At 44.9% G+C, this 24,610-nt stretch overlaps 1 long non-coding RNA gene across 1 annotated transcript; it reads left to right on the top strand.

Annotated features, from left to right (window-relative positions):
• Nucleotides 1–6,013: 6,013 nt before the first annotated feature.
• LOC139830344 (uncharacterized) lies at nt 6,014–6,792 on the top strand. Its single transcript, XR_011742268.1, has 2 exons — nt 6,014–6,102; nt 6,230–6,792. It is a non-coding gene; the product is annotated as an uncharacterized lncRNA (long non-coding RNA).
• Nucleotides 6,793–24,610: the final 17,818 nt, after the last annotated feature.

The raw sequence follows: 24,610 nt of genomic DNA, 5'->3' as shown, positions 1-24,610 counted from the left end.
ACAGTGGTAAACAACTTCCAAGACACAAAATAAAAACAAAGTACTGTAGGTAAAAACATGGGTTGTCTCCCATAAGCGCTTTTTCTTTAACGCCTTTCAACTAGGCGCAGAAAGTGTGTATCAAATATTATCGGAGGGTGGTGTATCGTTATTATGAGCTCCCCCATCCGCAGTGGTATTAAGGGCTTTGTCAATTTTAGGCCTATAATAATACTTCTTTGGTTTAGGCACTTTAGAGACATACATAAACTTTTGCTCCTTACCCACATAAGCTTTCTCCTTATATTTAAGAGAAGAAAATGTTGAACCCAAGGTTCCCATAGCTTTTTCAAGTTCATCAATCCTATTGATTTGATCATCATGGTCAACACAAGTTCCTAGGACACTAATTCTTTCATCAATTCCTCCTAAGGATTTATCAAGTTCATCAGTTTTATCAAGCAACATTTCCAATTTAGCTTCAATATTTGGAAAAATTTTCTCTATGGTTTCCATTTTTTCATAACATCTTCAAGAGAGATTTCAGTTTTAACTTTATCAACAGGGGGTATTCCAAATAGACTCTCAATAATGCAGCTAGCTTCTAATGCAGGAGTACTTAAGAAGTTACCTCCTGCGAGACAATCAAGAACATACCTATTCCAGCTAGAGATACCAACATAAAAAATTCCTGAGTAAAATAGTGGTGGAGTGTTTCTTAGTGCACTTATTATGGGCATTACTAATTCTATACCAATCATCTCTTAAACATTCTCCCCCTTGTTGCTTAAACGTACGAACTTCAACTTCAGGATTACTCATCTTAGTAGTAGTAAATAAAGCAAACTAGATAAAGTAAATGCAGGTAAACTAATTTTTTTGTGTTTTTGATACAGCAAACAAGATAGCAAATAAAGTAAAACTAGCAACTAATTTTTTTGTATTTTTATTTAGTGCAGCAAACAAAGTAGTAAATAAAACTAAGCAAGACAAAAACAAAGTAAAGAGATTGAGAAGTGGAGACTCCCCTTGCAGCGTGTCTTGATCTCCCCGGCAACGGCGCCAGAAAAAGCTGCTTGATACGCGTTCAACACGCGTCCGTTGGGAACCCCAAGAGGAAGGTGTGATGCGTACAGCGGCAAGTTTCCCTCAGTATGAAACCAAGGTTATCGAACCAGTAGGAGCCAAGAAGCACGTTGAAGGTTGATGGCGGCGGGATGTAGTGCGGCGCAACACCAGGGATTCCGGCGCCAACGTGGAACCTGCACAACACAACCAAAGTACTTTGCCCCAACGAAACAGTGAGGTTGTCAATCTCACCGGCTTGCTGTAACAAAGGATTAACCGTATTGTGTGGAAGATGATTGTTTGCAGAAAACAGTAGAACAAGTATTGCAGTAGATTGTATTTCAGTATAGAGAATTGGACCGGGGTCCACAGTTCACTAGAGGTGTCTCTCCCATAAGATAAACAGCATGTTGGGTGAACAAATTACAGTTGGGCAATTGACAAATAAAGAGGGCATGACCATGCACATACATATCATGATGAGTATAGTGAGATTTAATTGGGCATTACGACAAAGTACATAGACCGCCATCCAACTGCATCTATGCCTAAAAAGTCCACCTTCAGGTTATCATCCGAACCCCGTCCAGTATTAAGTTGCAAAGCAACAGACAATTGCATTAAGTATGGTGCGTAATGTAATCAACAACTACATCCTTAGACATAGCATCAATGTTTTATCCCTAGTGGCAACAGCACAACACAACCTTAGAACTTTCTGTCACTGTCCTGTGTCAATGCAGGCATGAACCCACTATCGAGCATAAATACTCCCTCTTGGAGTTACAAGCATCTACTTGGCCAGAGCATCTACTAGTAACGGAGAGCATGCAAGATCATAAACAACACATAGATATAACTTTGATAATCAACATAACAAGTATTCTCTATTCATCGGATCCCAACAAACGCAACATATAGAATTACAGATAGATGATCTTGATCATGTTAGGCAGCTCACAAGATCCGACAATGAAGCACAATGGGGAGAAGACAACCATCTAGCTACTGCTATGGACCCATAGTCCAGGGGTAGACTACTCACACATCACACCGGAGGCGACCATGGCGGCGTGGAGTCCTCCGGGAGATGAATCCCCTCTCCGGCAGGGTGCCGGAGGCGATCTCCTGGATCCCCCGAGATGGGATCGGCGGCGGCGGCGTCTCTGGAAGGTTTTCCGTATCGTGGCTCTCGGTACTGGGGGTTTCGCAACGGAGGCTATTTGTAGGCGGAAGGGCAGGTCAAGAGGCGGCACGAGGGCCCCACACCACAAGGCCGCGCGGCCAAGGGGGGGCACGCCGCCCTAGGGTGTGGCCCCCTCGTGGCCCCTCTTCGTCTCCTCTTCGGACTTCTGGAAGCTTCGTGGCAAAATAGGACCCTAGGCGTTGATTTCGTCCAATTCCGAGAATATTTCGTTACTAGGATTTCTGAAACCAAAAACAGCAGAAAACAGCAACTGGCACTTCGGCATCTTGTTAATAGGTTAGTTCCAGAAAATGCACGAATATGACATAAAGTGTGCATAAAACATGTAGATAACATCAATAATGTGGCATGGAACATAAGAAATTATCGATACGTTGGAGACGTATCAGATGCCCAAGGCATCCCCTTCTTCATCGACAAATTATCAGGTTCCTCCCCTGAAACTATATTTTTATTCGGCCACATCTTATGTACTTTACTTGGAGCGTCTGTTTGTTTTCGTTTTTGTTTTTGTTTGAATAAATGCTTGTGTGGGAGAGAGACACGCTCCGCTGGTTCATATGAACACATGTGTTCTTAGCTCTTAATTTTCATGGCGAAGTTTCTTCTTCGTTAAATTGTTATATGGTTGGAATTGGAAAATGATACATGTAGTAATTGCTATAATGTCTTGGGTAATGTGATACTTGGCAATTGTTGTGCTCATGTTTAAGCTTTGCATCATATACTTTGCACCTATTAATGAAGAAATACATAGAGCATGCTAAAATTTGGTTTGCATATTTGGTCTCTCTAAGGTCTAGATAATTTCTAGTATTGAGTTTGAACAACAAGGAAGACGGTGTAGAGTCTTATAATGTTTTCAATATGTCTTTTATGTGAGCTTTGCTGCACCGGTTCATCCTTGTGTTTGTTTCAAATAACCTTGCTAGCCTAAACCTTGTATCGAGAGGGAATACTTCTCATGCATCCAAAATACTTGAGCCAACCACTATGCCATTTGTGTCCACCATACCTACCTACTACATGGTATTTCTCAGCCATTCCAAAGTAAATTGCTTGAGTGCTACCTTTAAATTTCTATTCTTCACCTTTGCAATATATAGCTCATGGGACAAATAGCTTAAAAACTATTGTGGTATTGAATATGTACTTATGCACTTTATCTCTTATTAAGTTGCTCGTTGTGCGATAACCATGTTCCTGGGGACGCCATCAACTACTCTTTGTTGAATATCATGTGAGTTGCTATGCATGTTCGTCTTGTCTGAAGTAAGAGCGATCTACCACCTTATGGTTAGAGCATGCATATTGTTAGAGAAGAACATTGGGCCGCTAACTAAAGCCATGATCCATGGTGGAAGTTTCAGTTTTGGACATATATCCTCAATCTCATATGAGAAAAATAATTGTTGCTACATGCTTATGCATAAAAGAGGAGTCCACTATCTGTTGTCTATGTTGTCCCGGTATGGATGTCTAAGTTGAGAATAATCAATAGCGAGAAATCCAATGCGAGCTTTCTCCTTAGACCTTTGTACAGGCGGCATAGAGGTACCCCTTTGTGACACTTGGTTAAAACATGTGCATTGCGATAATCCCGGTAGTCCAAGCTATATACTATGCATGAGGCTTGCAACTTGTAAGATATAATTTACATGATACATATGCTTTATTACTACCGTTGACAAAATTGTTTCTTATTTTTAAAATCAAAGCTCTAGCACAAATATAGCAATCGATGCTTTCCTCTTTGAAGGACCTTTCTTTTACTTTTATTGTTGAGTCAGTTCACCTATCTCTCTCCACCTCAAGAAGCAAACACTTGTGTGAACTGTGCATTGATTCCTACATACTTGCATATTGCACTTGTTATATTACTTTACATTGACAATATCCATGAGATATATATGTTACAAGTTGAAAGCAACTGCTGAAACTTAATCTTCCATTGTGTTGCTTCAATGCCTTTACTTTGAATTATTGCTTTATGAGTTAACTCTTATGCAAGACTTATTGATGCTTGTCTTGAAAGTACTATTCATGAAAAGTCTTTGCTATATGATTCATTTGTTTACTCATGTCATTTACATTGTTTGGATCGCTGCATTCATTACATGTGTTTACAATAGTTTGATCAAGGTTATGATGGCATGTCACTCCAGAAATTATCTTTTTTATCGTTTACCTGCTCGGGACGAGCAGAAACTAAGCTTGGGGATGCTGATACGTCTCCGACGTATCGATAATTTCTTATGTTCCATGCCACATTATTGATGATATCTACATATTTTATGCACACTTTATGTCATATTTGTGCATTTTCTGGAACTAACCTATTAACAAGATGCCGAAGTGCCGATTCTTTGTTTTCTGTTTTTGGTTTCAGAAATCCTAGTAACGAAATATTCTCGGAATTGGACGAAATCAACGCCCAGGTTCCTATTTTCACCGGAAGCATCCAGAACACCCGAGAGCCGCCAGAGGGGGGCCACAGGGCCCCCAGATGATAGGGTGGCGCGGCCCACCCCCTGGCCACGCGGCCCTATGGTGTCGTCGCCCCTTCGACCTTCTGACGCCGCCTCTTCGCCTATATAAAGGTCCCAGACCTAAAACCTCGAGACGAAAAAGCCACGGTACGAGAAACCTTCCAGAGCCGCCGCCATCGTGAAGCCAAGATCTGGGGGACAGGAGTCTCTGTTCCGGCACGCCGCCGGGACGGGGAAGTGCCCCCGGAAGGCTTCTCCATCAACACCACCGCCATCTTCATCAACGCTGCTGTCTCCCATGAGGAGGGAGTAGTTCTCCATCGAGGCTCGGGGCTGTACCGGTAGCTATGTGGTTAATCTCTCTCCTATGTACTTCAATACAATGATCTCATGAGCTGCTTTACATGATTGAGATTCATATGAGTTTTGTATCACTATTCATCTATGTGCTACTCTAGTGATGTTATTAAAGTACTCTATTCCTCCTGCATGATGTAATGTGGACAGTGTGTGCATCATGTAGTACTTGGTGTAGTTTATGATCGTGATCTCTTATGGATTGTGAAGTTAACTATTACTATGATGGTATTGATGCGATCTATTCCTCCTTTCATAGTGTGAAGGTTACGGTGTGCATGCTATGTTAGTACTTGGTTTGGTTGTGTTGATCTATCTTGCACTCTAAGGTTATTTAAATATGAACATTGAATATTGTGGAGCTTGTTAACTCCGGCATTGAGGGTTCGTGTAATCCTACGCAATGGTGTTCATCATCCAACAAGAGTGTAGAGTATGCATTTATCTATTCTGTTATGTGATCAATGTTGAGAGTGTCCACTAGTGAAAGTATGATCCCTAGGCCTTGTTCCTAAATACTGCTATCGCTGCTTGTTTACTGTTTTACTGCGTTACTACTGCTGCGTTACTACTGCTTGTTTACTGTCCTGGGCAAAGCACTTTTCTGGTGCCGTTGCTACTTATTCATACCACCTGTATTTCACTATCTCTTCGCCGAACTAGTGCACCTATTTGGTGTGTTGGGGACACAAGAGACTTCTTGCTTTGTGGTTGCAGGGTTGCATGAGAGGGATATCTTTGACCTCTTCCTCCCTGAGTTCGATAAACCTTGGGTGATCCACTTAAGGGAAACTTGCTGCTGTTCTACAAACCTCTGCTCTTGGAGGCCCAACACTGTCTACAGGAAAAGGAGGGGGCGTAGACATCAGAGGCTACCACCAACGAGAACGCGGCTCCTCTCACATCCGTTTATCTCCCCGGTGTATATTGATCCGGACCCGGCGGCGAGATGAAGGCTATGAATGATGCCGGCGTTTATTCGTGCAATTAATGGCCTAGAAGGTGTATCGCCACCGCCCTTGACGCTTCTTTTCCTTTCGATTGCTGCTATTTCTAGCCCGTCCACCTCGTAAGTTCCCTCTCCTGCTTGCATTTTGATTTCTTCCTCACCTTATCTCGAACCATATAGGTGCTAATCCCCGCTTTTCTCTGGTGAATGGACTCGCGATTATGGTGGCGGCGACGACGTGCGAGGGAGAGATGCCGACAGGAACGACAGACGATGAGGACGAGGAGGAGGCGGCCGAGTTAGCAGATCGAAGACGGTGAGGTTGAGGAGGTGACTGCTGCGGCTCGCTGGCGCAAGAATATCGGTGGCGTCTCTGCTGGTGTAACAGAAGGATGAGGGTGCACCGCTTGGCTACCATGCTCAACTCACTTGTTGTGTGCCTAGGTAGGAAGGAGGGTCGGGGCCAAAATCCAAGGATGAAGAGGAGATGATTTGCGTTGCAGCCCTGCATCCCTTCGTGCTAGAGGTGAACCCTGTTTTATAAATTGCATCGATTTGTGTTTCTCCTGTAATGAGTGTCTCATCTTTGGGGTAATTTTTTGCTGAGAAAAAGTAGCGTGTACTTGCACAACACCTCTCCACTACCTATTTGTGTTTCCAACTTTTATCTTCTCACTGAAACACAAACTAACCTAGGAGAAAATTTGGAGAAATTTCTTGGAATCAAATAACCTCAGTTTTAAGTTGTTTAAGTACTGTAATGCCAGGAGGACATGAGCTAAACTGACTATTGCAGGATAATGTTCACCACTTCGATATCTCTTACTAGAAAGTTGGAATTATATGTATATGCAGGTGTCATGTTACTGTGCCTCCAAAAGTATTATAGACCGAACCTTTCCTGGAGGGAGGATTCTCTGTCAGAGGCGTGTGAAATTTATTACCAGTATTTTTTTATTCATGTAGTACATATTTAGTATATGTCAGAAGGTTCTCCCTTCATATGTCAATTGAAGTCAATTCTATTTCTATCGCTCGTTTGAGATCTATGAATGGTGGTTAGGAAATGCCCGGCAATAAAGAGTGTTCTGTAGCTGGTGATGCAGTTATGTAGAGCATCAGCACTCTGCATACTTGGTTTACATGATCTTCCTCGGCCCTGACCTCTATTTAATTTGATCCACATGTTTACTTATACGATCCAAATGAACAGTTGCATGACTCAGGATTCAGAAACATGGGTCAAGCCGAGAGCATATAAATGTTCACTTCCATATTATTGACGCCTCTCCTCCAGAAATTGAGGATATAATCCTCTTGACAAGGGATTAACCTGTCAATGCCTATGGATTGTAGGCTAGGGTTTAGTTAGAAGTAGAGGGCAAGTAGATCTCGAAGGTTTCAGCCGAAAAGTACTCGACGACTATGAAAACTAGGGTTTGCAGACAATGATTCGATTGATTCTTCGTCCCTCGACTCCCCCTTTATATAGGAGGTGGAGCCGAGGGATTCGTGCTATACAAGTTTACAGAGTCCGGGACGGTTTCTAACTCATCCCGCCAGATTACAAATAACACTTCCTATTACAACTCTATCTTTCCTTAGTAAATCTTGGGCTCCCGAATCTTCTTATTCTTCGAGTATTGGGCCTCCAGTAAACCCCGGGTACTATCTTCGGCAGGCCCATTTGGCATGCCTATGTCAGTAGCCCCCGAGATTTTGCTTGAATTGTAGAGTCAGGGAAAATCTCCACTGTTTATTTTTATTCGGAAGCTTTAACTTTTTTATACTTCTTCACATAAAATTCTATAGTGTACAGGGATAATGGTAGTTGGGGCTAGTTCATCTGACGGATCAGGTACTAGTTAACTGCTCTAGTGGCAATCCGCAAAAACCTACTTCAAAATCACGTCCCTGGACATGATCTCGGGATACTGGTGTAAACTTCGACAGGTGCCGCTTAAGGTCTTACCATTCTGTCGAGTCCCAGTCGAATTTATCGGGTACCTAACGCGTCCGTTAGGATTTTTCTTCGTATCTGTTGGTACGGATAAAAGTAGCAGAGCGCAGTCTTTGGCGATGCCACGCCCAGCAGAACGGATCTGGGGTCTTACCTTCGCAAATTTGCGGCATTCAGAAATTGATCGCAACTTCGGCGTTCTGAGAATATATTGTCGAGTGCTTTTCTGGCTGTTGGAATGGCACATTTTATCGAGTCAAATATGACTTATATTGCTCTCCCGATGGGAGTATATGTAGAGTTAATTATAACTCGACATATACTCTCTTGCTTTTTTATTTTTCCTTTGGTAATTTCATCGGGCACGCGAACAGCGTTCCCGATGGGAGTAGCCCCCGAGGCTACAACCAAGAACTTGTGCTTGGTTGTAGGCTCAACATTTTAGTCCACCTTGTCGCTATATTTTCATTACTTCGATATGATCTCTTTCTTTATCTCTCGGGTGCGCGAACAGCGCTCCCGATGGGAGTAGCCCCCGAGGCTACAGCCAAGGACTTGTGCTTGGTTGTAGGCTCCCGCAATTTCTATATTTGTCATACTCGAAAATTTACTTTTTTCTGAAGTAGCCCCCGAGCATTTGGGCAAAAACTTGTATTTGATCAAAGGCTCCCGAAGTATTGAATAATTCTTTCTGTCGCCACTTTTCTTTTATTTTTCTTGTCGACATACTTCCCTTAATCAAATTTACTTCATCCTTCTCGAATAGTCGTGATTTTTCTGCCCTGTGGGTCCATTGCTTCGACCACGTTGACACGTCGTGCAAGTAGTGGACACACGTCCTCCGCTTTTCCTGGCGCACGTACGGTAACGCCTATTTCAGTAAAAATACTCTTTTGCCCTTGTGTCTAGAAGATCCATCCTCACCACACGATTTCTTCATCCAACGGCACACTGCTTCACCCGATTCTTATATAAACCCTTCTTCAACCTCCGTTCATCCCCTCGCTTGCGCCGCTCACCTGTTCCTCTTCGCAAAACTTCCCCTGCGCCCAACTCTCTCCAATCTTCCGTACGCACATACATTGCTCTGCCCGCTGCCGTTGATGCCACCGCGCACGCGTCTGACTCGCCACAGCACGCCGGAATCCAAGATGGCCGCCGAGGATCTTGAGTGGGAGAGATCCAAAATCTCCAACCAAGACACCAACACGCTGAAGAGGCTCGGCCTCATGACGAAGGAGGACGCCATCCGCTTTCCTAGCGAAGAAAGCTACCCCAAGCCTCCAATGGAGTATCGGGTTAGTTTTGTTGATCACTTGATCCGCGGCCTTTCGACCCCAATCCACGATTTCCTCCGCGGCCTTCTTTTCGTTTATGGGATTCAACTGCACCAGTTGACCCCCAACTCCATCCTTCATATTTCTATTTTCATCACTCTTTGCGAATGCTTCCTCGGAATCCCTCCCAATTGGGCTCTGTGGAAGCGCATTTTCTGCCTCCGCCGCAATGGCTCCCACAACGTCACCTATAACATAGGTGGCGTTGTTATCTGTGTTCGTACTGATGTCGACTACTTCGACGTCAAGTTTCCTGATTCTGTCCAAGGATGGCGCAAAAAGTGGCTCTACATCCACGAAGAAAGTGCCAACTCCGTTGAGCACAACATAATGCCTTTCGACGGAAGTGCCAAAATTCAGCGCCGCCGCTCCTGGGATGCCGAAGCTTCCGAGGAAGAGAAAAAGGCGACAGAGGCACTGATGTCTCGCATTCGCCAACTTCAAAATACTCGAGGCAAAGAGCTTTCTGGTGTTCAAATCACTGCCTATTTCCTTAGGATTAGAGTGCAGCCTCTTCAGGCTCGCAAAAATCCCCTTTGGACGTATTCTGGTAAAAATGACGCCAACAGAATCTCCAGTGATCTTTCTGTAAAGGACCTGGAAAAATTGGTTCGAAGAATTTCCCGATTAGGCAAGAAGGATCCTATTCCCTCCTCCTGTCGAGTGGAACCATACAGTGCTTCCAATCCTCTTCCCGAGGTATTTTGTCTTCTCGAATTTCTATCTTGTTCTGAACTGTTCCTTGTATCTTATTGCAGTGCTATCTCACTTATTCTCTTTTGTCACTATTTCCTTGTAGAATCATCCTACTATGGCTTCCCTTCCTCCTCTTCCTGAGGATGGAGAGGTCGAAGAGAGAGCCGTTGTCGATGATGACAACCAGGAGACCCCCTCTTTTGTGAATGAACCCACAGATTCTCGAAAATCTGCGGGATCTACTGAGAAGGATGCTGCCTCTGAAGATACAACATCAGCACAATCTCCTCCTCCTGCTGTTTCTCCGAAGAGCAAAAGGAAAAGGAGCAATGCCGAAGATTCCGGGACCTCGAAACCCGAAGAAACTGCTCCTGCACCTCGAAAAGCAGCTTATGATCCATACATCGAGAGTATCATCAGCTCGTAGGTTCCTTGCTCTTTTCCTTTTTTATTTGAAGAATTTTATTTTGCCTTGCTTTTTATGCTGCCACTATTTTGTCACAGTGATGATGAAGAAACACCAACTTTAGATGTGGCTGCTCGAACGAGCACGTCACATACTTTAGTTATTTCAAAAAAACCAGTTGAAGGGGAGGAATCGTCGCCTCCTCAACAAAATGTTGATACATCTACTCCTCCTTCGAGCCCCCGTGCCCCTTCACCAAAAAGGGCACGGGTTGAAAAGATTGTTGATCCTGCCCCTCAGTTGGGCAGTTCGTCGACCCTGCTCCTAGATGATGTAAGTTTGTCGACATCTATATTTTCCTTATTTTGTTTTTTCACACCTTTTCTCTTTTTCATGCCGATGTTTCTCTTACTGTGTTCACGTTGAACAGCCTATGATCAAGGATCTTCTCCGCATCGGTTCCCAATTTATTGGGTACCGTGAATATGCTAATAGAGCCGAAGGTAACGACTTTCATACTTGTTGTTTTTCCTTAATTTGTCACTCCTGTTGCTTGCCGCGATTTTTTGATCTTTCTTCTCTCTTTTTTCCATATCTCGACAGAGAAACTTGCAGAGGCCAACGAACGCGCCGACGCACTGGCTCAAAAACTTGAGCAAAGTGAGGCGGCTCGCAAGAAAGCCGAACTCGCTGCTAGCAAAGCCAAGGTCGAAGCTGATGAAGCTAAGGCGAAAGCTGCTGGTGTCGAGGAACTGCAGAAGAAACTTGAGGATGCGACAGCTGCCTTGGATGAGCACAAAGCTGCACAAGCTTCTCGTGACGAAGGAATCCTCAAGCGTCTGAAGTCGCAAAGTCGACGTACTCTGAGTAATATTATCAATCCCTTTTATTTTATTGCACTTCCTGTTTCTTGGTTGTTGACTGATGTCTTGTCTCGTGTGGCAGCCCAAACAAACCAGGATTTTGATCTGGATAATCCTGTCAACGATCCTCTCCTTGACGCACTTTCTCTTCTGGAGTTTCACGGGCGCGAAATTCGTGAAGGCGTGGCAAATGCTAATGCAGGATTGTCAGCGTTGTTCCCTTACTTCTTCCCGAAGAAAGAAGAACCCGCAACTTTCCTTAACCTCGCCAAGATGTTTAATACTTCGGAAGACCTGGGATTGAAGATGCGTCAGGAGAATATGAAGGTTGCTGTCGAGAGTACTGTTGCCCTGGTTGCTGACAGCCAACAGACGCTTGATTGGATGAAGGTTGGCGACACCAGTCAGATAGAGCAGTCGAGATGGAGGTCGCTGATCAAGGCGGCCAAGCCCAACGCGAAGAAGATCTTGGCGTATCTGGGGATCAAGCCAGCTTCGACTCCTAGCTCCTCGAGGCCGGAGGTCTAGTTGCATGCCTCTGTTTTTCTTTCTGTTTCTTTTGCTTCTGTCGCCAAAGTAGTCATTTGGCGACACGTACTTCCTTAGTTCCACTGTAATGCCCTTGTAATTATTCCAAGAGATTAATGAAAACTTCTATCTTTGCTTGTTGTTTGATGTTGTCTTGTTTATTTTTCAGTTGATATTTGATAACTATACTCCATCTTCTGCTCCTTCCAATGTTTCGCCTTCTTCTTCCCGCGCGAGGAGAGCTTTTGGTGATACTGCTCCTGTCGACGATACCTTGTCGCAAGAACTGGATGAACTTCGGCAACAACTTCAGTATGCGAAGAAGCAAACACTTGTGATGATGGAGCAATCTCGTAAGTCATCTGAAGCCGAAAAAATTGCTCTTCAACAAGCTCGCGAGGCCGTAGCTGCTAAGGAAATTGCTGCTTCCGAGGCTGAAAAGGCGACTATTCGAGAAAATTTCATGCTCGAATTAATGAATGAAGCCAGTGCAGATATGTCGGGTATGCCTGTTTCATCCGCTGATATCCTTTATCTGCATACTATTGTTTCTTGAAGGTTTCCACTTCTTTGTTTTGATAGGTGCCTTTACTGATGCTGCTGCCGAGGAAGAGAGGGTGAATGCTAGGACAACCCTCCTTGTTAATCTCTCCCTGGACCATGGTTCTTTGTTTTGGGCTACCCCGGAAAGGACCCGCCAAATTGTCAGATTTCAAGATCGCGCCTCTCAAACTCACGATTTCCTCGACTTCTGTACCAAGACCTTGTCCATGGTTTATAACTCCATGTTTCCTCGGAACGTCCAACCAAAAACTCTTCCTGAATTGATGGAAAGGTTCAAGGATGCTCGCAGTATCCATGATTTTGTCAAAGCTCAACTAGTAGCTAGCGCCAGATTTGCTCTTATCATGCTCCAGATCTGCCACTCGAAGCTTGACCTTACCCAGGTTGTCGAGAAGGTTCACCAAAAGGTAAAACGTCGGAGAGTTGGTGTTGACAGGATTAACACGAAGGTTACGCCTATAGCCGAAGAAATGATTGAGGACCTGCTTCGGATGGATGCCAACTTTTTTGCCGATGGCCATTATGCCGATTTCCTTGGTGCTGCTCCTGAAGAAAACAGAATTACTCTTGATGATATATTGAATCAAGACTAGTTATTTTCCTCTTGTAGATATTTCTTCTTTGTAACCCATGACTATGATTATACTGTAAAGCAATCATTATATTTCTCTGTTTGTCTAGCCCCCGAGTGTTTCGGTGACTCTTTACTGTATTTGTATATTTGCGAGGTTTTGAACCAAGGCATGTATATATTTAAGGCAAATATGAGCCCCCGAGCTTTTTATTGAGTAGTATTTTTATTGACTCACGAGGTATCTGAATACCAAGGCAAGGTTTTTCTTTTGTCGATGAACTATATTGAAATTCGTCGGAGCAAAGACTTTGGTCATGTCGATAAAGAAGAAAAGTTATATTGTCACTATCTTTATTATATTGCAGCACCGCGAGCCCGCCTCATTAAAAACCTTCTCCGGCCCCACTCGGTGCCCCGAAAAAGGAAAAGAGTGCGTCTGAAAACTCGCGGGCGTTTCAGTACATTGAAGCTTTACAAAGACTATATTTTGACTCTAGGCGTAGAAACGCCTAAGTTGCGCCACGTTCCAGGGGTTTGGCTCCTCCACCCCTGTCTTTTTGTCCTTTATTCTGTATGCTCCTCCTCCGATTACTTCCGTGACAATGTAAGGGCCAAGCCATGGTGACTCGAGTTTTTCATGACTTTTTTGCGTGAGCCGAAGAACTAGGTCTCCCACCTGAAAAGATCTTGGCCGCAATCGTCGACTATGGTAATTTTTCAAGTCCTGCTGATATTTGGTTACCCGAGATAATACTTCATCTCGAGTTTCATCGAGTGCGTCGCCGTCATCTTCTAGCGCTCTTCTCGACGTTTCTTCATCATATTCGGCAACACGTGGAGAGTTGTGCTCTAACTCGATTGGTAGAACTGCCTCTGCTCCATGAACCAGGAAAAACGGAGTTTCCTGCGTTGCTGTGTTTGGTGTTGTTCGGATGCTCCACAACACGCTTGGTAGTTCTTCTGGCCAGGTGTGTCGAGCTTTTTCCAGTGGTCCTAACAAGCGCTTCTTGATGCCATTGCAGATGATGCCATTGGCTTTCTCGACTTGCCCATTGGTTTGAGGATGTGCGACTGATGCAAAGTTCAGCTTGATGCCCACCTCTTCGCAATAATCTTTGAATTCATGAGATGTGAAGTTACTGCCGTTGTCTGTGACGATGCTGTGGGGCACTCCAAATCTGAAGACGAGGCCTTTTACGAATTTTACTGCAGATGCTCCGTCTGGTGAATTTATCGGCTTCGCTTCTATCCACTTTGTAAACTTATCGACAGCTACTAGCATGTACTCCTTTCCTCCTGGCCAGGATTTGTGTAGTTTGCCCACCATATCAAGTCCCCATTGAGCAAAGGGCCATGACAATGGTATTGGTGCTAGCTCTGCTGCAGGAGAGTGAGGTTTTGCGGCAAACCTTTGACAGGCGTCACAAGTTCTTACTATGTCCTTGGCGTCCTCGATTGCTGTCAACCAGTAGAATCCTGCCCGAAAAACTTTGGCTGCGATAGCTCGACTACTTGCGTGGTGGCCACATATTCCTTCGTGTACATCCTTCAGAATTATTCTTCCTTCTTCGGGTGTGACACACCTTTGTAAGACGCCTGAAATACTTCGCTTATACAATTCTCCTTTGACCACCGTAAAAGCTTTGGAGCGTCGAATTACTCGCCTTGCCTCAACTGGATCGTCAGGTATTTCTTTCCTCATGATGTATGATATGTACGGCTGCATCCACGGTATCTGTATCACCATGACCAAGTCCTGATCTTCTTCGTCCTCTTGCTTTTCCTTGGCAGCCCCCGAGGGTTTCTTCTCCTTCTTTTTTGACTTTGTTGGCTTAGTGGATCTCTCTGTTATCTCTTCCCAGAATACACCTGGCGGGACTGGAAGGCACTGTGACCCGATGTTTGCAAGAACGTCGGCTTCGTCGTTGCTCAACCTGCTAATATGATTTACTTCGCATCCATCGAATAACTTCTCAAGCTCGTTGTACACCTCCTTGTATGCCATCATGCTATCATTGACTGCATCACATTGGTTCATAACTTGCTGAGCCACCAACTGTGAGTCGCCAAAGATTTTTAATCGAGTTGCTCCGCAGGCTTTCGCCATCTTCATCCCGTGTATGAGAGCCTCATATTCTGCTTCATTGTTAGATGCGTTAAGGAACGTCATCCGGAGGATGTACTTCAATTTGTCGCCTTCAGGTGATATGAGTACTACTCCTGCACCAGCTCCTTCTAGTCTCTTGGACCCATCAAAGTTCATGGTCCAAGTTCTCGATAAATCTGGAGGTCCTGTATTTTGCAACTCCATCCATTCTGCGATGAAGTCTGGCAATATTTGCGACTTTATTGCTTTTCTTTTTTCATACGTGATGTCCCGAGGGGAAAGTTCTATTCCCCAAAGGGAGACACGACCCGTAGCTTCTGGGTTATTCAGTATATTTGACAAGGGAGCTTCATTGACCACTATGATCGGGTGTGCCGAAAAATAGTGGCGCAATTTTTCTGTCGTGAACACTCCATATGCTAGCTTTTGGTACCGAGGGTACCTTTGTTTTGAAGGTGACAAGACTTCGCTCACGAAGTATCTTGGCTGCACTCCATGGATTTTCCCTTCTTCTTCTCTTTCGACAACTAATACCGTGCTAACCACTTGGGGCGTGGCTGCAATATACAGCAGGAGAGGTTCCTTTTCCTTTGGAGCCACCAGGATTGGTGGTGTCGAGATTTTTCGCTTCAGATCCTCGAAAGCTCTGTCGGCCTCTTCGTTCCACTGGAATTTATCTCCTTGTTTTATCAGCGCATAAAATGGTAACGCTTTTTCTCCTAACCTGGCGACGAACCTGCTCAAAGTCGCGACTCGCCCGCTAGCTGCTGTATTTCTTTCAACTTTGTTGGCTTTCTCATTGTTACTATGGCTTGTATTTTGTCGGGATTTGCTTCAATCCCTCTTGCCGAAACTAGAAACCCCAGAAGTTCTCCTGCTGGGACGCCAAAAGAACACTTCGTCGGGTTCAGTTTGAGGCAGAATTCGTCGAGGTTGTCAAAAGTTTCTTTGAGATCCTCGATCAGCGTTGTCCCCTTTTTTGATGTTATGACGACATCATCGATGTATACTTGCACGTTTTTCCCGATCTGTGTTGCTAAACACTTCTGCATCATCCTCTGATATGTTGCTCCCGCATTTTTTAGACCAAAGGGCATTGTCTTGTAGCAAAACACGCCGTAAGGTGTAATAAACGCTGTCTTGGCTTCATCATCTTCTTTTAATCTGATCTGGTTATAACCAGAGTATGCATCCAAGAAGGAAAGACGTTCACAACCTGCCGTGGAGTCGATAATTTGATCGATCCTTGGGAGGGGAAAGTGATCCTTAGGACAATGTTTATTGAGACACGTAAAGTCGACGCACATGCGAAGGACTGTCGTGTTTTTCTTCGGCACCATCACTGGATTAGCTACCCATGTGGCTTCTGTAGATATTTCTCTGATAAAACCAGCCTCTTCGAGTCGATTTATTTCTGAAAGCATGGCTTTGCGGTTTGGTTCCGAAAAACGCCGCAGAGGTTGTCTGATTGGTTTCGCCGTTGGATCCAAATTTAGGTGGTGCTCGGCAAGTTCCCTGGGTACTCCTGGCATGTCAGCTGGACACCATGCAAAGATTTTCCAGTTCTCACGGAGGAACTTGACGAGCGCGCTTTCCTATGCGATATCCATGTCGTTTGCTATAGATGTCGTCTTTTTGGATCCGTCGGGTGAATCTGCACCTCCTTAGAATTTTTCTCTGTGTTGAAAGTTGATTCTTTATTTGGCCTTCCAACGTCTGGCAGTACGTCGTAATCAGTCATGCTTTTTGACGCCAAGTACTCAGCTTGCATCCCGAAAGTTTCTGCCAACCTGTGAAAATCCTTGTCGCACTTATCGGCTAAGGCAAAGCTTCCCCTGACTGTGATTGGTCCTTTTGGTCCGGGCAACCTCCACAACAGGTATGTATAGTGTGGCACTGCCATAAATCGAGCATATGCTGGTCGTCCTAACAGAGCGTGATATTGTGATGGAAAATCGACAACTTCAAACTCGAGCCTTTCGATTCTATAATTTTCTCGGGTCCCAAACTGAACGTCGAGATTGATCTTTCCCAATGGATAACTTGGTTTCTCCGGTGTGATGCCGTGGAACCTTGTGTCTGTTGGTTTCAAGTTTGCTAAGGATATGTTCGTCTTCCTCAATGTATCTGCATACATGAGGTTCAAAGCTGCTGCCGCCGTCTATGAACACTCGAGAGACATCAAATCCTCGCGATAACCGCCGCGAATAAGTGCCGATCGCCCTGGTCGAGGAACTTGCTGCGGATGATCTGCTATTGTGAAGCCGATATCTTGTCCTCGACCAATTAAGGTACTCAACTGTTGGTGGAGGCATTTTCTCGCCATAAACACCTGTCGTGAGATTACTTTTTGAGCTCTATTGGACGGCCTTCCCTTCGAATCATCGACACCTCAAGCTCCGTTGGAGTTAGGATCAACATAGGGTGGTGGTGCAAAGCTGCCGCTATTCTTAGCCGGTGTCGATTGTCCTCTGTAATCGCGGGAGGTGGCGGTAGATGAACTTCGCTCCTAGGCTCCCGAGGGTTTCTCTGTGCTGCTCGAGCGTGAGCATTTTCTCGCGTATCCGAACATTGCCTGAAAATTTCGACAGTCTTCTCGCAGTGCCCTGACTGTCTTTTCCCGTTGCTGTCGAGGAAGAAGTGCATCTGGCACGGTCCGTTCAGCATTTCCTCGGGGGACACGAAAGGTCTTGGAAACCTCGGCCCACTATTTTGCCTGTTGCGTGAATCCTCCCTATTATCACCTCGCTGTTCACTGCTTCTCTGGTAATCATCTCTGTTGCCTCCTGTATTTGTCCGAAAACCTGCCGAAATTTGTCCTGGAGCGTCGTAGTTCTGGTACGTCCGAGGAAATCTTCGCCTCGGTTGATAGTTTCGACCACGGTCCTCCTCTGGCGACCTGTGTCGTTTGTTATGGACAGCGTCTTCTCCATCTGCCCATTTATTTGCTATCTCCATTAACGCGGATACTGTCTTTGGATTGGTCCTTCCCAAATCCTCGACAAAGTCTCCACGCCTGACTCCTGCGACAAACGCGTCTATTGCTCTCTCGTCAGATATGTTTTCTGCCGAGTTTTTGATGATATTCCACCTCTGGATGTACTTTCTCATTGGCTCATCTGGCTTTTGTCGACACGCTCTCAACTCCTCTAACGATGCGGGTTTTTTGCACGTGGATCTGAAGTTCTTGACGAACACGTCCTCGAAACTTTCCCAGCTGTCGATGGATCCTGGAGCGAGTTTCTTTATCCATGATCGTGCGGCACCACTCAGGTGCACCTGGATGCTTTGCATGGCTGTTGCCCTAGTTCCTCCTGTCAGCTTCACCGTCTCCAGATAGTCGACTAGCCAATCCTCTGGATCTTGAAGGCCGTCGAATTTCTTGAAATTATCGGGTAGCTTGAATCCTGAGGGGACTCGAGTTTTTCGGACTCTCCTCGTGAAGCATGGTAAGCCACACATATCTTCGTCATTAAGTTCTGGGGATTGCCGATGATCCCTTCTGCTCTGCCGCGCTCTGTCGACTCTTGCTTGTGCTGCTGTGTCTCTTGCTCCACTTGGCCCTTCGAGTCTTGCCGCCGTTGTCGCTGCGGGTCGTGGACTATTTTGCCTTGCCGCTCCTTCGGGAGGCGTTGATACAAATGCTGTCCCCATAGCTCCAACTCCTGCTATCGCCATATTGTACAGTGTTTCCCTTGGATCACCTGGAGGTGGTTTAGATGCAAGGATAAAAGCATGTGTCGCCATGTACCCAGCCTCTGGTGTCTTAGGGATGATGTTTCCTCTTGTATCTATCGACATGAAGGACATGTCGAGGTTTTGGACCAAGTGCTCTCTTTCCGCTTCGGGTATGTGTTGCAGCCTTGATCTTGCTCTGTTCCGCGCCTCCCGATGGCTATCACCCGTAGTTCTAGATTGTCGACTTAAATCTGCTCTTCTCCTGCTGGATGCAGAAGCTGCCTCCTTTCTCCTGTTTAACTCAGCTGTCTGTTTTTCCAATTCCCTGGCAGCTCGTGCGAGCCTATATTGATATGCTTGCAGTTCTTCTGGTGTGGCCGTGGTAGCCATTGGTTCTGTGCCGTTCATAGCTCTCGCGGCTCTGTCCCACGCTGCTTGTGAAAGTTGAACTCTATCTCGCGGCTCTGGCCCGACGTATTTGTTGCCCAGGCCTTGTCGCAGATTGGAGGGATCGACGTATGGATTTCCCAAACTGTCGAAAGCCTCAGATGTCTCCTCTTGATCTTCAATGGCGTAAATCTGATGATACTTTGTACTCAGATCTACGTTGGGTTTGGTAACACCATCGTTGAGATTGATGAAGACCTTGCCCACTGTGAGAGATTTGTCGATGAAGTCATAACTGTCGACATCGCTTGAGCCATCGCTTATATATGAGTCCGCAGATGACTCAAACGACATGTCGTTGAAGATCTTGGCGAGTTTCTCTCTTGCTCTGATGCTGACGTAGCGTGTCGCCGAGGTTTCTTCTTCTCCTGACTCGTTTGACGATGCATAGCTTGAAAAATCGGAATCGGCCACCGATGATCCCGACGAAATCGGAATCTCGACACGATACGATCCTTCCTTCTCAACGCGAAAGTGGAACCTTCCGAACGTCATCTCCATGGGCTCCGCCAGATACGCATATGCATCCAAACGGGAGGGTGGGTGAGGAACAAAATCGACAAGACCAGTAGCGATCTGTTTACCTCGATCCATTGTGTTGCTTGCGGTTGATGATGTCGAAGATCTTGAGCGTGCCATCGAGATCAGCTCCTTACGCCTCTAATTCCCACAGACGGCGCCAATTGACAAGGGATTAACCTGTCAATGCCTATGGATTGTAGGCTAGGGTTTAGTTAGAAGTAGAGGGCAAGTAGATCTCGAAGGTTTCAGCCGAAAAGTACTCGACGACTATGAAAACTAGGGTTTGCAGACAATGATTCGATTGATTCTTCGTCCCTCGACTCCCCCTTTATATAGGAGGTGGAGCCGAGGGATTCGTGCTATACAAGTTTACAGAGTCCGGGACGGTTTCTAACTCATCCCGCCAGATTACAAATAACACTTCCTATTACAACTCTATCTTTCCTTAGTAAATCTTGGGCTCCCGAATCTACTTATTCTTCGAGTATTGGGCCTCCAGTAAACCCCGGGTACTATCTTCGGCAGGCCCATTTGGCATGCCTATGTCACCTCTTCCTTAGATATGGACAATCATAGGGTAGGATGATTACTTTTATCGGTTGGTTTTATAATATGTTGATTTGGCACTTCACTTTGGACAAACTAGAGGAGATAGTCATTTCTCGTGATGCACGAGCTGGATTTTCTTTAGAACGTGGTGTTCCTATTGTAGATGAATTGTGTGGAACAATAGAAGACGCTAGACCTTTAATGGATATAATGTCGTAACATTTTGTTCTGTGTTTTTTACTTCCATCCTCTTCTTTATATAAAAAACACATATATGTCCAGCTTTATAAATAATAAACCCACATGTTAAATATTTCCATCTTCTCATGAATGTAATATAGAGAATTATGTAAAAGAGAGTTGTGATTTGACTGTATTAATTATGTGTTGAACTGTTGATAAATACGCCCCGTTACCTGTATCAAGCATTGCAATTCAAATTATTCAGATTTTTTACAATATATCTATGTTGTCCAAAACTTTCTTTGCGTTTCTATTAATCTTTCCCCTCATGAAGGATGGGGGCGCGGCAAAGCGCGCTTTCATGGTGGGAAGTTCCTAGGCCCAGCCCAAACACAAACGTCCCCATGAATTCTTCCTTTGGTTGCCTCGCGTGTGGGAAGCTCGCTGCCTCCTACCGTCGTACACGTATCGGACGAAATATGTCGTACGTATAGCAGCGCTCGGCGAGGATGGACGGAGACGTTTGGGTAATCTGGCGGTAGAGAAGCGGGCTGAGGATCTCCTCGTCCTTTACTTTATTGCACCCGACAACTTCTAGACTTTGCAAATCATTCCTCCATGAGCTGTGTTATGGTGATTGGGCGGTACTACCGCCATGATTTATTCTAACCGTCCGATCTAGCCACTTAATTTTGCATTTTAATTTAACTTAGTGGTAAATTCGAATGGCAACTGCCCCACATCGCACGACCACACCTGTAGTTCCATCTGCCTTCCCCCCGATCCTCTCCTCTGCCTCATGGGCGACCCCCTGCTGCCGCCGATCACCTGCGGCCGCGGAGCCCGTGTAGCCGAAGCCCGGCAGCGGAGCACATGCAGTCGTTCCCCTTCCGCCGCCGAACAACTTCCGCGGAGCTCCTGCAGTGACGGCGCCCACGGCCGGACACCTCTCCCGCGCGGGTGGACCAGTGCCTGCGACAGAGGCAGATTCGTAGGCACCGTGGACGCTCACTTCGGCAGGTGAAACCCTGCGCCGGCGTCGCCCGTGCACCCACCGCCAATTCCGCGCCTGTGGTCTCCACCTGATAATGAAGAGCACCTCAATAACATCTAAGGTACACATTCCACCCAAATCTGCTAGCGTTTTTTGAGATTGCGGTATATGATCACGTCAGATGAGAGTAGGGTTTCAGGCTGCTGCTGCTTAGTATTTATTCACTCGACTTAGGAATCAATGATATACTGTCATACTGCAAATTTCGAAATGAATGAATATTTGGAAAACCTAGGAATGTTTTAGGTTTATTAAGCAGTACAAGTGTACAACTCAGATGCTTGTGCAACATCGATGCCCTTATTAGTATTCACGGCAACGAGTGCACACAGACTAATCACAAGTTCATGCCCATACACAACCATATGAATGCTTGTACATCTAATACATTTCGTGTTGTCATCCAACCACTGAAACTATGATTCACGAACATGTTTAAACTTGGAGTGACCATATAGTGATGCAGAAACATGTTTTCAGGTACGAATAAAAGCAATCTGTAACACAACTTCATTGAATTTATGTTCAGATAAGGGTGATAGGCTTTTGCAAAGCATCCTTCGAAAGAAGTGGACCCTCTATCTAGTCTAGAACTACAGATTTTTTTTTTGTTTGCCTCCCCGGAGCCCCCTCCAAAACACCATTTTGGATTGGTCTCGGTTCTTACTGGAGTTCCGCTTCCATACATAATCCCGCGTGTACTCTTTAGAGCAAGTCTAGGTGCGGGAAGCCTCTAGGGAGCCTACGTCTATGAAGTGATCCATCGAGCAGGATTTCTTAGTTTGTTGTGTCATTTTTATGTGCATTTGCTTAGGAAAATATGACTTGTTGGCCTTGCCAATCTTTTTATTCATGAATTGCAATGTACAACCCTTAATCTACATGCTTTCTGAACTTCAAAGATAGGAAAAAAATATTTAGCTTGATTTGTCTTTACTTCTTATTTCTGTTTTCACTTAACATAAATTGTTTTCTCATTGTTTATTTGACATGATAAAACTAGTAATTGCTAATTTGTATGTGATATGCAGGAAGACATAGGCGACGACTCTGTGTGTGAGTACTATGACATCGTCAGCAAGACGTTTGCTAGTGAGTAGTGAGGATGATATATTTGAGTTCTATAACAGCTATGCTCTTGAGGAAGATTTTAGTGTGCGGAAAAGCTACGTTTAGTGGGATGAAGCCAACCAGAGATAATTCTGAAGAAACTTGTCTATAGTCGTCAAGGTTCGCGAGAAGAGAAGCACATGAAGAGAGAAGATAGGAAGAGGAGGCCACGGCATCTCACTCGTGTTGGGTGTCGAGCCAAATTGATCATTGCAAAACTCAAGGAAACAGGGAGAATGAAACACATAAACCTACAAATACTGTAATAGATCAATATAAATTAACCCCACAGAAGCTATCAGTGGACTTGCGGAGGGCAGAGCATGCAGGAAGTCAAATCCTGGTCCCCAACAAGTGAGCCCATGCAAGGAAATAGGAAGCTCACAGGGATTGGCTGTTCAAGGGCAGTTTCAGATAAGCTGCTCTTGTAGCATGTGACAATTTAGAACAGTCATGTTCTTCAATATATGGCTATGCTTAAGTTCTGGCTTTTTGTCATATTGGTGGTAAACTAGTAATTTTAAGTTCGAACTGATCTGGAGTGTTGTTATATTTTAATTTAAGCCAGCTGTTTCGGATAACTTCATTTAGATCAGAGATGTAAGAATTTGAAGAGCACACTGATCATACGGAAGACAATTTCATCTACTAGTGTTTTATCTTGATCAAGGATCATCTAACATAGCCCTTTCAATTCATGAGCTATAGAATAGCTTGGACTAAGATAAGAGAATGTAGCAGCGAGTTGCACAACAGTAGTTCGTCAACTAACATCCTGTATTTTCTGAATGATATGTTAAAAGAAAATTTTGTTTTTGCCACACTAGTTTTTGATCATTTTGCTTTTGCCACTCTAAATTTTGACATTTTTCTTTTACCCTGCCAGTCTGGTAATGTATCAGTTTTGCCCCCATGTGGAGCAAAACCAAAATAAAAAATGATGAGTTCTTGTTTTGTTTTGCATGTTTTGTTGTTGTTTTCATTTTGCATTTGCCCCTCAATGGGAGAGAATAGGGCAAAAGCAAGATGTCAAAATTTATAGTGGCAAAAGAAAATTGGGCAAATTCTAGTGTGGCAAAAACAAAATTTTCCTTAAAAGTAGTAGCTACATTTAAAAAAGTTGTACTGTTACTCAACATGTTGCGTTCAACTGCTGTGTTTTGTATGTTGGTTCTTGGCAGCTACCGCTGAACCTGATAGACATTTTAAGTCACAGCATTGGAATTAGTACTACTGCGATCCATTCCTTTCCATGCCCGTTTTACTATTTTACAGATTAATCCTATAAGGAATTAACATTGCAAGATGCATATCGAGATACATACATCCAAATGCAGAATGAACACAGCAGTTTAAACTTCAGAGAACAACTGAAAATAGCAAAGTTGAGCATGCTATATTTAACAGTGAATGCTGGACATTCAATATGAAAAGAGAACCAAGCTAGGATGAAAAAAGCACAATCTTAAGCATAGATAAGCACCGAGATCCAAACTATCTATATTTGTTTAGGAAATAATAAACAGATGCAAATAATAACTAAGCAATGATCATAAACATCAGCAAAACAACTAGTACAATTCTGAACACTGATCCTCTGAAGTCTGAAACGACTAGGGTATCGCTCTTGCCCGAGAAGCTGTCGAGTCAGAGCTTGAGCAAGTCGGGCTCGCACACGACATGGTCGTTGGCCCAGCTCGGCCGCACCACGTCCTCGAACTTGCTGGACGCCGCCTCCACCCCTTCGGCGAGGTGGGGGACGGAAAGCTGACGGGAGTGCTTTCCGCCGCCGGAGATGGAGTCAACAAGGTGCAGTGCGCCTTCTAGCTTGTCACGCTGCAAGAGCCGGAGCAGAGTGCAGTGCGCCGTCCAGCTAGCCGCGCTGCACGAGGCCGTGCAGTATGTTGGCACCGCCGTCACTCCGTGCTGGGGCGCTTAGCCACGGCGTCCTCGCTCGCTCAATCGGAGATCACGCCGGCGGCG

The sequence above is a fragment of the Lolium perenne genome, chromosome 4, assembly GCF_019359855.2.
Source record: "Lolium perenne isolate Kyuss_39 chromosome 4, Kyuss_2.0, whole genome shotgun sequence".
Lineage (NCBI taxonomy): Eukaryota > Viridiplantae > Streptophyta > Magnoliopsida > Poales > Poaceae > Lolium > Lolium perenne.
This window is presented reverse-complemented; position numbering and strand designations above follow the sequence as displayed.